This window comes from Notamacropus eugenii, chromosome 4, assembly GCF_028372415.1.
Source record: "Notamacropus eugenii isolate mMacEug1 chromosome 4, mMacEug1.pri_v2, whole genome shotgun sequence".
In the NCBI taxonomy this organism is placed as follows: domain Eukaryota; kingdom Metazoa; phylum Chordata; class Mammalia; order Diprotodontia; family Macropodidae; genus Notamacropus; species Notamacropus eugenii.
In genome coordinates this window covers 129,913,222-129,931,613 of record NC_092875.1, presented here as the reverse complement: position 1 = coordinate 129,931,613, position 18,392 = coordinate 129,913,222, and the positions used below count along the sequence as shown (strand labels likewise).

Below are 18,392 nucleotides of genomic sequence, written 5' to 3'. Positions count from 1 at the left end.
GTTTTCTGCTGTCTGTCTTGTGTTTCATTCTGCCTTCCATTTGAGAAAAAAATAAATAAAATGGGTGTATAATTGAATTAAGAGCAGCAAGTCCCAAACTGCACAGTTCTTCACGTGAGACTGAAACCAGAATGGGTTTTGATCTTAAGACATCCAGATGCCTCCCTTTTACAGATTTCCTTAACCTACCCCCAGCCCACTCTTAAAAAAATCAAAATCAAAATCATTGTCTCAGTGTTCCAAAGTGAGGGAGGGAAGAGATGACAGTGAAGAACAAAAATTACCCCTTCTTCCCCCAACTCCCTCCTTCCTCTAAATGTAGAACTAGAAATGATACTTGGTTGTTCCTCTTCTCATATATTGTTCTAGCAAGAAAGAAGTCTCTTGCCTGAAAGGTTGGCAAGGCTGTCAAAGAGGAAGGAGAAATGACTTACCACATCTCATAGAACGAAATCAAAGGCTTAAGAGATAAACAAATTCTGGGCTGCATTTTTTTGCAGAACCAAAACCTCTGAAAATGGGAATAAAAATTCAGGCAATTTTGGGAAAGTGTGGCTTATAGGGTCACATATATCTAACTACTTTGAATTAGTTGGTTATTTGATTGTTTTCCAGCTTTTTTTTGCAGGCATAGACAAAGCTTCTGTCACGTTTGTTGGTGTTTCCTTTTTTTCCTCTTCAGTCGGTCAAAAGCTTAAAAATCTTTCAGAATCTCTGGAAGAGGGGAATGTGAATATTTAAAATGCAGTTATTGCTTAGTTCTGACACTCACTTAATTCAATAAGTTCCAGGCACTGTGCACAGTTGTGTACAACTTTGGTTGCAAAGTTCCTTTAGATACGAAGAATATCTGTCCTTGTGAGAGCTTATTCACTATCTCTGACCCAGTGTTTATCCAATTTGTCAAAATTGCAGCTTTTACTTGAGGATGGCTAGTCATCACAATTTTGTAAGCTTATCTTACATTGTTGCTGTTTTGAATCTGTGCTGCTCATATGTGCATGCTTTGTCCATCATTACAAAAATATAAAATTAAATCTTTCTTAAGTTGAAAAACTATTGCTCTTTCTCACTGCTCATTTTTTAATTACCCTAATTTATCAAGGAATTCTGCCAGAGACAAATAGTTACTCCTTTCTTTAAGAATGGTTCTCAAAAATTGCCAATTTTTTTTCTTAATCCAGGCTTTGGCGGTAGTTTAGAAATAAATGAGAGGCATAAGATCTTTGGACATTTTTTTGTCCATCTGAATAGGGGTGGAGGGAGAAGGCAGAGTGTCACTATGCAGAATGTGTATATACATGTATGCATATATACACATAATATGTTCTGCGTTGTCCCCCTTCTATTGAGAAGGCACAAAATTTTTATGTATGTATGTATAATATTTTGTAGGTAGATATGTGGATTGGATCTGTGACTAAATTAGTATAGGGAACTCCCAGGGGAAGAAACTCTTTACCAATGCAGGTTGTTACCCTCGCTACCATTTGCAGGCTTAGAATACTTTCTAGATCACTGAGAAGTTGTTACTTGTCCAGGATCACACAGCCAGCATACATGAGATGAGAAATGAACCTGGGTCTTTGTGATTTCAAGCTTGACTATTCTGCCTCTGTGGATGTGTTTACATACGGAGAGAGTGTCAGATAGAAGACAGACCACTGGCTCTGGGGTCTGAAAATCTGGATGAAGATTCTACTTATGATCCTTTTTTATCTGTGTGATCTTAAGCAAGTCACTTAATCCCTCTAAATCCAAGTTTCCTTAACTGTAAAATGAGATTGTCATCTTCTTCATAGAGTTGTTGCCAAGATCTAAGGAAATGATATATATAAAACCCTTAATGGGTTATTTAAATTTTATTTATCTATCCATCCATCTATCTCTCTATCAATATATCTATCTTTTTGTCTTTGAATCTACCCAGGAACATATGCCCAGAGCCTTAAAGAAGGGGGAGGAAATAGTGCAGGATATACCTCTTTCAAAAAGATTTTCAGATGACCTTGCTAAAGATTCTCCCATTCCAGATGTGGTCTTTTCCTTTTTTAGGCCAAAAACAAAAATAAAGAAATAACAAAATCTAATTGTAAAGGTTACATAACTCTTAATGGAAAGCTACTGATAAAGAAATGCATGCTCTACCATTACCAAGCTTCTGAACTAATTCCTTCCTAATTTAATGTGTCAAAGTAACATCAAATTTCTTTATAGAGTTTAAGCCCAGGCTTTCTCTCTTGGTGTTTTCTAAAACCCTATTTGCTTAGACCCTATAGCTTACTTATGAAGTCTCATAGCATAATGCTACCTATACTTGGAAGGGTAGAATAGTATTAATGGACATCATACCAGACTTGAATTAAGGAATTAAGAAAATTAAGGTTCTATTCTGCAGCTAACATTTAACAAGTTGGGTGACCAAGGACTAACAAACTAAACTACCCTAAAACTCAAACAACTCTTTAAGACTAGAAATTATAAAAGAGTCAAGCTCTCTGTATTGTGGAGGGAGTTTCCATGCTATTGAAATCACAGGTCCTTGATGCATTGACTTAATCAGAATATATGAATTGAAATCATATCTGGGTTCTACACTCTAAATGTATTATTACAAAATCGTATTTATATAGAATTTTTGTTTTGTACTAGACCTGTAATATCATTGGGTTGGGGAGCTCCTGGTGAGTAACTCCCTCTGCCAGCACAGATCTGTACCTTCTCTGCGACGTAAAGCCTTTTAGAGTTGCCTAGGAGCCCTGAGGAATTAAGTGACTTCTGCAGGGTCATAATTACAACCACTAGATGTCATAGGCAGGATTTGAACTCAGAACTTCTCAACTACAAAGTCATCTGTAAGTGCATAATGCCATTTTGCCTCTCCTATATGTGGACAGGTGTTTATAGTACAGATATCAGTAATGCTTACCATTCTTTTCACTCTAATCTTTTGAGCTCAGATCTATATAGGATAATGTTAAATAGATGATAGATAGATAGATGATAGATGATAGATAAATGAATGAATAAATCGATAAAAAAAAACTGGTCATTACCTAGAGGTATTTGATTCACAGACTGGTTTCTTCAAGAACAATGATATTCCAACCCTCCTCATAGTCTAACCCCTTTTCTGTGGTTAGTCATCAGAATAGATAGTTTGATTCGGCTGCCACAGAAGCCTTATTGAAGGCTGAGTGAGGCTGGTGCATAGTTTGAGGTTGGAACTTCTGACCTGACGTAGAGATAAATCAATCAGGTTGATTGATTGAGCACTAAATCTGACTGCAATATGATGAGCCCCCAAGAATGGCTGCATGAAGGAAGGGCAAACTGTGCCACATCAGAAATGCAGAAATGGAGTAGGTTAAAGCTCCTGTGACGATCAGCAAAGAGATTAAACTCATGAGTGGCCACTGAACTTCCAGTGTAAGTGAGGTAGTAATAAATAATAATAATAAATAATAGTGCTTATCATGTACCAGACTTTGAATTAAGTGCTTTACAATTATTACATAATTTGATCCTAACAATAACCCTCAGGATTAGGTGCCATTATTGTCCAAATTTTACAGATGAGGAAACCGAGGCAAATAGAGGTTAAGTGATTTGCCTAGGGTCACAGACTTAGAAAGTATCTGAAGCTAGATTTAAATCAGGTTTTCATGACCCTAGGCTCTATGTTCTATCCAATGTACCACCTAGCTACTTGGGTGATATGGAAAAGTCAAAAAATAAATCTGAATTCACAAATTTTGGTTTTGTTTGTTTTAATGATGTGGCTCTAGTACACAAAAGATTCTAAAAGTCATAAAAAAAATAGATGGAGACTTCTGCCATTATCTCTGTGATATGACTATGCCCCACATTGATCTTTCTCCATTTTTGTATAGGCTCTGTAGATTATCCTTAGTCCTGTGAAAAGAATTACCTTTTTCTATATACTTAGAGCTATGCTTACTTAGGAGTGGATTATAGTATTGAATATTGTATGCTCATTATGTACCATTCTATATTAAGATACTGTGGTGGTATGCCTAGAAGTATTTGAAACTCATCTTTAATAAGTTAAACGTCAGGAACCCCCGGGACAGAAGGGGGTATTATTAGCCTTTTTGCACTGATGTAATATTTGGCCAAGTTAGTTAGTATATGCCTTTAATAGATGCTGTCTGTGGACAGACCAAAATTTCCATTATATACATGCCAAGAGTAGACAAAGCATCACACATCCTTAATTCAGTAAGTGCTGCATAATGCCTAGCACTAAATAAAGAGATATAAAACTAAGCAAAGACTGTCTAGATATTGAAGTTCTACTCTTAAATTTGAGATTATCAGTAAGTGGGTTTTCACCTAATCCCTTCCCATCTTTCTTATTCCTTTATCCCTCCTACATATACTGGGGACACATTTACTATTCACTTTATTTTGTGTTATGCCAAGCTGGTTGAAAAGGGGTTTGAAGGGAACAATCAATGGCCCAGTTCAAGTCAACAATCATCTGTGGAAGGAGGAAAGGAACAAGCATTTATTAAGCCCCTACTATGTGCCAGCCATTGTTACATCGTTACAAATGTTATCTCATTTGATCCTCAGCAATGATAGGGGATGGATGCTATCAGTATCCCCATTTTAAAGTGGAAGAAAGTGAGGTACCCCAAGGTTAAATGACTTTCATGGAGTCACATAGCTAGTAAATATCTAAAGACAGAGTTACAATCAGGCTTTTGTCACTCCAAATGCAGCACTCTATCAAATATCTTCTAGATTCCTTATTTACTAGTCATCTATTATGAGCCAAGTATGTCACTAAGTGCTAGGCATACAATGACAAAAGTAAAGCATTTCCTGCCCTCAAAGAGTTTATTTTCTACTGCATCTCTTCACTGCTGTCCCACCTTAGTCTAGCTGGTACTTATCAGATCTCTCACTTTTTCCTGTATTATCTACTCCAGAAAATTGTTTATAAAGTGAGCTATATTTTTCAGATTCAAATGTATCCAATTTATCTTATTGGTTAGCCAAAGTAATCTCCCTACTGTGAGAGCTCTTAGAAGGGAAATTCAGAGGTTTGTAGCCAAGAATCAGAAAGAAAGAAATGAGTTGGATGGTGTGGCAGCCAGAGTTAGGGACTGATGGGGATGGAATCTGAACCCCCAAAAGGAAAAGACCATGTCTTTGGGATCTAGACCCCCAAAAGGAAAAGCTCTTGGGCTTCCCCACATGGCCCAGATCCCTGGCATTGGCCTGGGGTACCTGGCCCTTCTGGTCCTTCTCTCTTACCTCCCAGTCACCCCAGACTACTTGGCCACTTCTAGATCCTTCCCACAATCTTTCTGTACATAAGGTCATCTTGGCCCCCCATTAAATTGCTCAGATTCCTTAAGACCAATGCTCAGATTCAGTCTGGGCCACTTCTCAATGTGTCACAATAGGGTTTATTCATAAAATACTGATCACCCTGATTGGTGTTCTAATAAACCTGTATTGGCTAAAAGAAGGCTTGGGTCAAATTCATTCAAGACAGGACCTGCATCACTTGCCCTTAAATTTCAGGGTCCCAGCACCCCTAGAATTCAACAGGACTAGGGCTAGATATTGTTACTTAGTTATTGTGTTTAGGTAAGGATAAGAATTGACCCTGTGATTTCTTTGATAGAAGAAACTCCTGAAGGAGGAAGTCCTTTACCAGAGTAAGTTAGCACCTTCTCTGCAACTTCAAACCTTAGCGTAGAAATTCTTAATGGTTTTTGTGTCACAAATCCCATTGTCAGTCTGGTGAAGTATAAGAATACCCCTCTATGGATAAAATAAAATACATAACATTCCTGAAGAAACCAATTATTTTGAAATAAAGAGGTTTTATCTTTTCCCAAGTTCATCAGCTTTCTGAAATCTAACCACAGATCAGGTAAAGAACCCCTTCTTATTAAGTTCCTTGGAATACTAAGAGGTTAAGTAATTCACTGGGGGACACAAAGATGGTACATATCAGAGGCAGATCTTGAACCCAGGTCTTCCTAGTTTTCAGATCAGCTCTCTATGCACTAGACTACAACAGACTATACTACTTCTTTGGGTTCAGATATAAAATTTAATCTAACAACCAAGACCAAACTTTCTACCAGAACAAAAAAAAAATAATGGCCAGAGGAACAAAGCAGATGAAACAGATTGTCCATCTCAAAAAATGCTAATCAATTTGTATGAAGAAACAAAAGTTTCAATTTGGCTGAACACAATTGTTTCAGCCACCCAGTGAGATGAAGCAGTGGATACAGTTTGGCCAGCGAGTTGCTTTGTGGAAAACCAGATGCACCATCTTTTTGGTTATTTCAAGCAGAGAGACACTGCTCTGACATAATGATCTGATACTACACTTCTCATTCGTCTTCTAACCCAACATTTTGCTATTTGCTGCTTTCCCTTTCCATATGCACATTTTTATTCCTGCAAAGCAGTTTAGTGTGCCTACTACAATTTAATTTTTTCCTTTTATGTTTCTATCCTATAACTGAAAGTAATCTAGTATCCACTTTTCCATAAGCAACATTAACCCAACCTAGGTGTGGTGCCACAATCATGGCCAGTCCTTATTTTGCCTGTATGTACTTTATATTTTGAGTAATTTTTACATGACTTTTCCTAACTTTACTATCTAAAATGAACTATCCTGCCTGCCCCTCCCATAGACTTAGCTACAACATGGGACATGTCATCTATAAAGCATAAAAATATGAAGAAACCACCACTATTGCCACCTCCCTAGTATTTTGCCATCTCAATTCTTTCCTCACTGATATGGCAACGGTAAGGACTAAGCCTTGGTCAGTCTGCATGTTTCTGTGGTATCTAAGCAATGCCAAGACAGCTAGAGAAAAGTGCCCAGAAATCTGGGAACACTTCTTGTGAAAGATTTAGAAATAGGTAGGAGCAATAGTCATTCAGAATTAGGAAGAAAAACCCGAAGAGCTAATGTCACAGCTTTGTACAATGGAAAGGATATTCTCTTTCAAATCTAAGGACCTGAATGCAAATGCTACCTCTGGTGCTTGCTACCCACGTGACCTTTGGCAAGTTACTAAACCTTTATAGCCCTCAGTTTCCTAGTCTGTAAAATGATAGGATTGCATTAGAGAGCTTCTGAGGTCTCTGGACTTTCATTCTAACATCCCATGACATATAACTTTGGAAAAGAAGGCCAAGTGTGGGAGGGAGAAAGAAAAACAAAATTTATGCATTATAGATTCTTTGTACGTTATGACTTTTTGGAATCTTCCCTCTCCAGAAACTTCTGAACAGTGTCTAATTGTTGACAAAGAAACTGTCGACAAAGAAAATGGCTCATTTTCTTAAAAAGAAAATAAGCAGGCCAGCTTTAAGTTTTATATGGAGTCATGGATTTGCAGTAAAAAAGGTGGGTTAGAATCCTGCCTCTGCCCCTTCTTATATCTGCGACACTTAGCAAGTTGCTTAACTCTTTGGGCCTTACTTCAGACCTCACTGACCACATCCATATAATTAGGGAAATTGACAAGCTGATGTTGTAACTCTAATTTATTATCCTACAGAGAAAGGAAAGTGAGGCATATTCTACCATGTACCTGGCCTTTCCCTCTAGCCTAAAATAATACAGGGAATTTAACTGGAGAAGGGTAAAATACTCTTTTTTTAACGAAGATAATTTTAAAAATATTTATTATTTATTTTTAACATTCGTTTCTTTTTAAAATTTGAGTTCCAGCTTCTCTTGTTCCCTCCCACCCCTCCACCACCCACTGAGAAAGCAGGCCATATGATATCAATTATGCAAGTGAAATCATTCAAAATATATTTCCATATTAGCCATATCACAAAAAAGCAAAAGAAAAACATGGAAGGAAAAGAAAAGAAAGTGAGAAAATTATACTTCAATTTATACTCAGAGTTCACCAGGTCTCTCTTAGAAGGTGAATAGCATTTTTTCATCATAGTCCTTTGCAACTGTCTTGGATCACTGTATTGATCAGAGTAGCTAAGTATTTCACAGTCATTACAACGTTGCTGTTACTATGCACAGTGATCTCCTGGTTCTTCTCACTTTACTTTGCATCAGTTCATACAGGTTTTGCCACAATTTTTTCTGAAACCACTCCCCCTCATAAAATCTTATAACACAATAGTACTCCATCACAATCATAGGCCACAATTTGTTTAACTGTTCCCTAAATGATGAGCATCTTCTCAATTTCCAATTCTTTGACACCACAAAAAGATCTGATAGAAGTATTTTGAACAAATAGGTACTTTTACTTTTTCCTCAATCTTTTTGGGGGTACAGACCTAGTAGTGATATTGCTGGATCAAAGGGTATGTGTAGTTTTATATTCCTTTGGGAATAGTTCCAGATTCTTCTCCAGAATAGTCATGCCTGCTAATTTCTCTAACAATAGTTCAATCATATACATCTTTTCCTTCATCTCACCCAATATTTGTAATTTCTGATAGGATGGAGATGGCACCTCAGAGTTAATTTAATTTTCCTTTCTCTAATCAATAGTGGTTTCAAGCATTTTTTCATATGACTATGATAGCTTTGAATAAAATATTTAAGAACAAAATTCTGATGCACCAAGCAGAAATTATTTTGATGAAAAAGAAAAGAGGAAATAGATTAAAATGTAATTGTGATTATACAGGGAACATGTGAACCTTTATTTAAATATATTGACCTTATATTAATTCAAAATTACATTATATTCAATATATTATATTGGCCTTATATTTAAAAAGCATTTATTAAATGTGTACTGTGTGCTACGTATGGTGATATACAAACAAAAAATAAAAAGTTCCTGACCATCTAGAAGATGGATGGAAAAGAAGATAACTGAACATAAATAAATAAGCATATATAACTTTTTAAAAATAATTCTATGATAACAGTAAGAACCTTAAAACCTGAAGTAAGATAAGACAATGAATATTAAGGGAAAGGAAAAGGGTTTTGTTTTGTTTTTGTTTTTCCTATGCTGGGGACCAGAGAAAGGTTAAAGAAGGTAAATAGTGGCTATTAAGACTTCATTAAGACAATGTGGATTGAGACAATGTGACAGAGAATAGATAAAGCTTATCTTATTCTCAATTTGATTCTTTTTTCCCCTCAACCAATTAGGATAATCTAAAAACTTGGAAGAATAAAGCAAAAATAGTTTAAGATAAATTAAAGATTAAGATTCTAAGATGTAATTAAACTATCTTCTTCACTAGATATGGAAAAATGTAGTGTACTAGAACAACTGTTAAAAGGGATTACTGAGACACAGGTAGCTCAAAAATGTGCAGATGAGAAACATTTGGGGACTGGAGATCATGAAATGTTACTTCAGTATTCTAGAAAGGGGAAAAGGTGGGTTTCTTCAAATAATAGCCCAGAGAGCTTGATTTCAATTTCTTATAAAATTCAGGACATTTGTGAAAAGGGTGGTTGTAAGCACTTAGAAAAGGAAGCAGTGAACAGTAAGCATACACATGACTTTATCAACAAGAGGTCACAACAGACATCTCATTCCTTTTATTTACAGGTTTACTGGAGGGGTAGGCTAGAATAATGTCACAGACACTCTGCAGTTGAATTTTAACATAACATTTAACAAATGCCTCATATTATCTTGTGTTAGGTCGCATAATTGCATGTATTAAGAAATGACAAAGTGATCAGTCATAAAGAATGTTGATAAACGGATTTATTTCCTTCTAGCAGGACATCTCTTGCACCAATGTCTCAAGGATCTGATCCGTTTAACCATTTCCCCAAAATACTTGGACAGAAGTATCAATGATGGGTTTATAAAATTTGTGGCTTTTGCAAAATGGGAGGGATACCTAATATACTGGAAATCGTAACTAGGATCCAAAATGTCTTCATGAGCTAAGCTGATAGATCAATTAAGACAAAAATCAACAATACTTAATGTAAAATCCCATTATTGGGTTCAAAAAATCAATTGTACAAATAAAGGATGGTGGGGATGGTTAGACATCAGCTCATACAGAAAAGGCCTATGGATGTTAGTTTAAAGAAAGTTTGATTTGAGTTAATAGTGTAAAATAATAACCAAAAAAGCTAATGTAATGTTAGACACCACAAATTGAGAATTTTTGAAGCAATGATTCCCTTAGAAGAGAAGATGATTGTTCTAATATGCTCCGCACATTCAGATTGACATCAGATGTTTTATGCTTAGGGTGCTATTTTTTAGAAGGAACAATAATGAGCTGTGGTATAGTTACAAAAGTTTGACTAGGGTGATGAGAGGATTTGATATCATGATATATTTGAATTAGTAGAAAAAACTAGTGATATTTAGCCTGCAGGGAATGTAGTATAATGGAAGCACATTAGAAAGCACTGAACTTGGAGTTAATAGAGACCAGGTTTCAAACCCCATGGCCAATATGTAGTGATTGTGTAACCCCAGCCAATTCATTTAACTTCTCTGAAACTCAACTTTACTTATCTGTAAAATGAGGATAATAATATCAGTAGTATTTATTTTACAGAGTTGTTTGAAAAATCAAACTAAATGTATGTGAAATACTTTGCAAACCTTCTAGAACTGCACAAATATCAATTGCTGTTATTACTATGGTATTTGAATGCAGATTTGGCTTTGTGCTGTTTAGTCCCAAAGGGTAAAACCAAGAGAAATGTGTGGAAATGGAAAAGAAAAAAAACCAGCCCAATATAAGGACAATTTTTCCTCATAAGTAAATGTAGCCAAAAATGGAATGTGCTCCCTTAGAAGGACATTACTCACATGAGGTCGCCAAGCGGAGTTTGGATAACTACCTGGGGAGGGGGAAGGGAAAGAACATATCGTACAAGGGATTTTAAGTCAGGTGTAAATTGGACTGACTGGGTGACTGCTGAGGTCATTTCTAACTTTGGAGTCTTGTGATTTTGCAAATAAAGAAGATTCCAGTGTGTGTGTGTGTGTGTGTGTGTGTGTGTGTGTGTGTGTGTGTGTGTGTGTGTGTGTGTGTGTGTGTGTGTGTGTGTATATAATAAGCTTCTATTTTTCTCTGATATCATATGCTTTTCAAAGTTAACATACATTTTTTTCAGTTTACACAAGTACAATCTAAAACTAAATATATGCAATCTCACCTTACAATATTAGTATCAATATCTCACCAACGCAGTATCAGTAATATTGATTTGAAAAGCACCCTTGAAAAATGTACCAGGGGTGTGCTGGATCTGGCTCAAACAGCCTCACAAGAGTGAATTGTTAAATTTTCAGTGGGAATATTTATACCTAGGAAATTGTCAAGTACTACAATTACAGTTTGATTTATTGTCTAGACTAAAGAAAGTGATGGAGAAAATGTTAAAAATGAAGATTAAATTTAAAAGTTTGTCATGGGTACATTTTTCCCCTCTGGAGAACCGGTTGTTAAACACTTGCCAGTACACCACTGGATGAAATGTATTCTAGAAAGGAAGCACAAAGTGGTGGATAAGGAGGACCTATATTCAAATTCTTTCTCAGATACCTATTAGCTATGTTGCCCTGGGAAGGCTCTTAACCTCTCTGAAACTAAATTTCCTCACCTTCAGAATGGGGATAGCAATAAGATCTACTTTGCAGGGTTGTTATTGATCTCAAATAAGATGCTATATATGAAATTATTTTTCAACAGCATTCAGCTAAGTGACATGCAATTGATGCTGCAAGCATTTTGTGAGAACCATTGTTCAAAATGAAGACAAGGGGAATTTCAACAAGGCAAAGAAGCATACATAATACCCTTTTAAGTGGGGCAGTTTTTCATTTAAAAAAAAAAACTACCCTAGAAAACTGCTGCAGAAATTCAAATATACCTTCCTGGATGCCAGTTGACATAACTGATACATTTCAAGAACCAAAATAATGCCCACCATGCCTTTTTTGTAACATGTAGTCTTTAAACTAGATCCAGAGCTATTTCGGGCTGTTATACAAGAGGGAAAGCATTAAAAAAAACAGTTTGCCAAAGTTACCCAAACTATACATCTTTGGAGAGATCTACCATGAAGAAGTCATCAGTGAGAACTGGAGACCAGCACAGTTTTAGAAGATGAGAGAACAGAGGCAGATCAAAGATGCTGCATTGAGGTTAGTGCTGTCAGCTCCTTCAAATATTTGACTTACATTTTAGAGATCTGTAGAGCAGACTTGAAGGCTGGCCTGGGTTCTAAATTTGGAACCCCCTCAGGAAATTATTCTAGTGCTGTGATTAATTTATGCAAAAAGAGGAATCATACGCAATTATGCTATGGGCTAGAAACTGAGTCATTATATAAGTCTTCAGATTTTCAACCCTTTCTTTTCCAGACCCACAATCCTCTTCTTTGGGTATGTGCATTTAGGGTGGCTATCACCTTTATGTAAATGCTGTCCAAAAATAGATACTCCCTCCCAGCCTTTTTTTCCCCTGCTGGTACATGATTTCTGCCCTTAATTCATGTTTCCAAGGTGATATTTCCAAATGGATGAGGCACAATTTCCTGACTCTCTGAGTGTGAAGCAAATCGAAAGTGTATTTACTGGTCTTTCTTCTACTATCTAAGGGTTTCAGACAAGTACAGTCTCAATGGCAGATCATCCGGCATCCCACCAGTGACTGTGATTAGCACTCTGAGAGTGCTTTGCCGTTCTGGCTGCCCTTTGTAAATATAGGAGCTCCTGAACTTAGGGCTTTAAATGCAGTGTCTAAAATGTGCACAGGCTTCTAACAACAGCTGGAAGAGTTAAGCCATGGCTACCAGGCACTGTGCTTTTGCTTTTCTGTCCCAGTAATGTGTTTCACACTGATGTGTCATTTCTTATGACATTCAAATCTATTTACCATTCTAGCCAAAATCATCTCTGACCTCCCCTCTTTTAGGTGCTCTAGTTTGTTTTGCTTTGCTTTAGTTCCAGGCTTGGAGGTTAACATTCTCTCTTTATAGAGCATAAAATCATTTTAAGAAGTTCTTGCTCAGGAAGTCTTCATGTAGAGTCCATTTGTCTGTTTAATACCCTCCCCACGTTCATAGTTTTCCATTTCCCTTGTAAGCTTTACCTGTTGAGAAGGTTTTAGTGTCTTGTCTCTTGAAAAACACATTAATGGAGTTTTACTGAACTGTAGCACTGTAATTAGGAGGTCATATAAACTTCATCAGTTAAACCACTCAAAACTCCTTATGAAATGAGATGGTATTATTATCATAGCTTGTTTTATAGATGGAGAAATGAAGGGGAAGGGGGCTATGTTATGGCTACCACCCATCCAGTATTTATCCAGACAGTCTGGAATCCAAAATTCATGTCTGGCATCTGGAGAAGCATACGGAAAGTCTGGTACATGGTGGCAATGGCCATAGTTACCACTCCCTCTTTCCTTCTTTTGTATACCCCACACCAAATCTCTCTGTTTTCCTTTGAGCTTGGGAAACCTAGATAACTATGGAGAGGTTCTACTTATTCAAGTGCTGCTGACACAGCTTTCATCACAGCTTTTGGGAGCTTTCTGCAGCCTCTTGGGATATGAAACCCTACTGAAATGCAACCTTGTGAAGTATTCTGTGTTTTTTAAGCCTCCTCATGAATGTCTTCATGAGGCCTTGACTAGTTGCTTCACAGAGATCTGTTCCTTCTAATTCCGTTAGCATGAAGCAATCATCCTTGGACCTTCAAATGACTTTCAATTTGTTTTATATCTCTCTTCCTTCCCACTAAATAGATTGTTAGCTTCTCAAATGAGATGTGCTAGCACATCACTAAGTTAACCTGGAAATTACTAATTGAATGTTGAATCAAAGTGCACAAATATAGACAAAATCTAAGGTCAAGGCATGAAAAATACCACATCTGGAGAGGTCCAATTTAACGGCTCCATGCTTTTGTTTCCAAATTCCCTCTCTCCTTTCCAAACACTTTCTTACTTTGATATTTATTGATCCCATAGAGATAGTTCTCACTCTTGGTGAATGGTGAAACTAGGCATTGTTTTAAAAGGTAAAGAGATATTTGTATATGTATGTGTATGTATATGTATACACAGATGTATACGTATATGTATATATATGTGTGTATTGATACTCAGAAAAACCTCCTTTACTTTATAACAGCAAAATTATAAACAAAAAAACACGAATCAGACACTGATCTATTTTTTGTCTCTTCTGATTTTTTGATTATTATGAATTCTTCCACTCACTCCAATTTTGTCCAAATTCAAACTAATTTCATACTCTACTAGTGAAATGATTTTCCTTAAATATTTCTTTTGTTTTTCCTTTTCTAAATAGCCTTCAATGGCTCCATTTTTCCTACTAAATTCCTCTGCCATTTCAAAGATAGATAAAATATTTATCAAGCATTTCCCCAGGTCTAGGCACCGTATTAAATGCTGGGGATTATAAGTGTAAGCAAACAAAATACCTCCTGCCCTAATGGAGCTTACATGTTCTGCATGCTTGTGTTTGTATCCCTAGCATTTAACACCTTGTTTGTCCCCTAAATTAACCTGAAAATTGCTCATTACATACATGATCAATCATTTCACATTCATTCACTTCTTCCTGAGGATTCCAATTTACAGTGATCTCTCTCTTCCTTGAACTCCTATTGGACTTAGAGGTAAAAACCACATAATTTACCAATTTTCCAATTATTTTATGGTCATATTCCTTATTAAGAGTAGATTTCTTGAAGGCATGGGATTATCATATATATATGTATATATATATTTCTGTATCTTTATAGCAACTAGAATCATATTGGACATATGGCAGATGCTCAGGAATTGCTACTTTATTTGTCCTAATATTTTAAACTGCTTCCATGAAAATGTGGTAATTGACAAAACAGTGTTTAGAAAGAGATAAAAGTATCACAAAAAGAGAACTAAATTTAATGTGGAACAGTGAGTAGTATAATGGGGGAAATGATGACTAGAGCAAGAAAACTTGGGTTTACTTACCTCCAATGTTTACTCTTGTAATGTAACCTTGAGCAAATCATTTAACCTGCTTATGCTTCAATTTCTACTTCTTTAAAATGAAGTATTTGATGGCATCTGACATCCCTTTCAAGTTTAGAGTCATGTCCCTATAATTTGTATCCAAATCCAAGCTTTCAATTGATGACAGACTTGACTTGGAACAATTTATTCCCCTTTCTTAGTTTCCTTAGTTTCCCCATCCTTAAAGTGAGAGGGTTGGGTCCCTTCCAGCTCTAAATAAATCCTGTAATGATGGTGAAGAGCAACATTTTCGATGGATGTCAAGCAGATTAACACTTGGGAGTTAATATCATTGAGATTCATATTGTTACTATTTGGCTTGCATCTTGGGCAGCTGGTCATTCAAAGGATACTACTTTTTTATAATGTCATGGTAGAATTCGGTTACTAATGATATTGCTGTAAGATTATGTTGCTTAGAGAAACATTACGTGTGATTTGCCTTTAATGATTAAAGAAGAAACTTGATACGTCAAAAGAATTAGCTCTGAGATCAGAAGACCTGAGTTTGAATCCAGGCCCTGTTACTTAGTACCTGTGTTCTTTCTGGACCACAGTTTTCTGGATCCTTTCTAGTCCTGAATGAATCTATGATAGATTTCTAGGTAATTTCTATGATTAGGCAATGTGCAGATTCTAGGGGAACATAGGTGCTCATAGGCTACAAAGGGCTATAAAAGTGTGCATAACCTTTGACCCAGCAATACCTCAACTAAGTCTGTATTGCAAAGAGATTAAAAGAAAAGAGAAAAGGAAGTAGAGCCAAGATGTCAGAGCATAGGCAGCAACTCAACTGAATGGCTTCAACATTCCCCTCCAAACAACTTTAAAATAATGCCTCAGACTGTTGCCAAGACATCAGTTTCAAGTCTGGCCTTCAGGCTCATCATGTTCTCTACTCACCTACCCACTGTAGTGCTGACCCACAAATAATTCATGATATGGCAACAAGTCCTCCTTCTTCACAGAAAGATTTTATGAGCAATTCTTCAGGTACCAAATGAACGAGAGCTCAAGTATCTACAGAACTGGGCAAGAGAAGAATTCTGAAGAAATATAAGTGCCACAGAAGAGTAAAGGATGATCAAGAGCTTGATCTGGTGACCACCCCCCCCCCCTGCTTTTACTAATAAGCTTCTTTTCAATGATTGGATACAATCCAAATAATGATTCCTCAAGGAGATCTACAACTGAAATAATTGGAGAAAACATTAAACTCAGCAAAAATGTGACTATAACTTCCCCCAAGGGGTTTTTGAAATCTATGTCATAGTATTGCAAGGTAAATGGACTTTTAAAATCATTGCAAGGTGTAAGAAGCTAAGATGTTTGTAACAATCCTTGCCTAGTGATGATCCCCTTACAAAGAACAAGCTACATTTGTACAGAATAGCCTGATCTGGACCCTGACTTGTGTTAAGGGAGAGCAAATTAAAGATCATCTTGAGAGTTGACTTAGCAGTGAAAAATAAATGCCAAGAATTTGTTTTATTTTTTTGGAAAATAAAATAAAATAATGCCTCAAATCAAGTTCTGGTGCTGCATAGCCAACAGAAGGACAGAGTGAGACATTTTTCCAGTCCAAGAGAGCTTAGGAAGTTTCTGGGCTGGTGCTTGGCCTGTAACACAGCACAGGCTATGGCAACAGCACCTGGGCAACAACAGCATCAGTTCCTTGAGGCAGCTGTGACAGTGGTAGCAGCAGCTTCAAAAGTTCTCAGTCCACCAATTGTAAGGAGTAAGACAATTGGTCTAAACATTGCTGCACTGTTCATATGCAGTTCTGGGGTGCAGTCTCAGAGTTAAATGGAGCATTAGCACTTGTGGCCACAGAGAAGCAGGGACCAGGTTCCTAGTTTCAGAGCAGCAAACAGAATTTGTGGTCTTTCACCAATGATCAAGAGACCTAGTCTCAGTTTCAGGGCAAAAAGGAGCACTAATGCTTATGACTTCTAGAGGGCAGGGGTCCAAGTCACAATGCCAGGACCAAAGGAACAATAACACTAGCAGTTGCAAGGGAATAGGTCCCTTCTTGCACAAGGACAAGTCCACAGGCAAGGAGAGTAGCAGCCACACCTATCCTATGATCTTATTAGCTTACAAGTACTAAAAACTTAAAGACCCTCAGAACTAGCTCTAAAAACAGCAGCAATGAAAACTTGAAGCTTGGGAAAATGCTCCCTACATCCCAGGAGTAGAGCCTAGCTTTAAAATAAGTCAAGTAAAAGGCTTGCAAAATGAGCAAAAAGCAACAAAAAAAAAAAAGAAAGAAAGAAAGAAAACTTGAACAGAAAAAGTTACTATGGTGACAAGGAAGATTAAGACACAAACTTAAAAGAAAATAATGATGTCAAAATAGCTAGAAGAAAAGCCTCAAAAAAAATGTGAATTGGACATAAGCCAACAGGAATTCCTGGAAAAGCTCAAATAAGATTTTAAAAGGTAAAGTAAAAATTGGCAAAATAAATGTGATGCAAGAAAAGTTTGAAAAGACAGTCAAGAGTTTAGTTTAAAAGGCACAAAATACATTGGAGACAATAACACCTTAAAAAACAGAATTTGCCAAAGAGACAAAGAGACACAAAAGCTCAGTGAAGAAAAAAAACTTTATTAAAAATTAGAACTTAGCAAGGGGAAGCTAATGAATCCATGAGACTTTAAAAAAAAACAAGCAAAATTCAAAGAATGAAAATAAAAATAGCAAAAAAGTGAAATATCTCATTAAAATTTTTGAAAAATAGATGGAGGAGAAATAATTTAAGAATTTTGCACTCCCTGAAAGCCATGATAAAAAAAAGAACTTAAACATCATATTATAAGAAATTATTGAGGAAAAATGCCATGATATCCTAGAACCAGAAGGTAAAATAGAAATTAGAAGAATCCATCAATTATCTCTGAAATAGATGCCAAATGAAAACTCTCAGGAATATTATAATCAAATTTCAGAGTTCCTATGTCAACCAGAAAGAAAGAAAAATATTGTGGATTGACAGTCAGAATCACATAAGATTTGGGAGTTTCCACATCAAAGAATCAGAGGGCTTGGAATATGAAATTTCAGAAGGCAAAGGAACTAGAATTATAATCAAGAATCATCTTTCCAGCAAAACTGATTATAATCTTTCACAGGAAAAAAATTAATATTTAATGAAATAGAAGATATTTAAGCATTTCTGATCAAAAGACAAAAGATTAATAGAAAACTTGACATTCAAACACAAGACTCAAGAGAAACATAAAAAGGTAAACATGAAAGAGAAATCATAATGTATTCATTAAGGTTAAACTGTCAAAATTCCTATATGGGAAAACAGTGACACTTGCAACTTGTAAGAAATTTATCTTATTAAGCC

General features: G+C 36.2%; 1 pseudogene; it reads left to right on the top strand.

Moving 5' to 3' along the window:
* Nucleotides 1–15,924: 15,924 nt before the first annotated feature.
* LOC140502327 (LYR motif-containing protein 2-like) lies at nt 15,925–16,268 on the top strand (annotated as a pseudogene).
* Nucleotides 16,269–18,392: the final 2,124 nt, after the last annotated feature.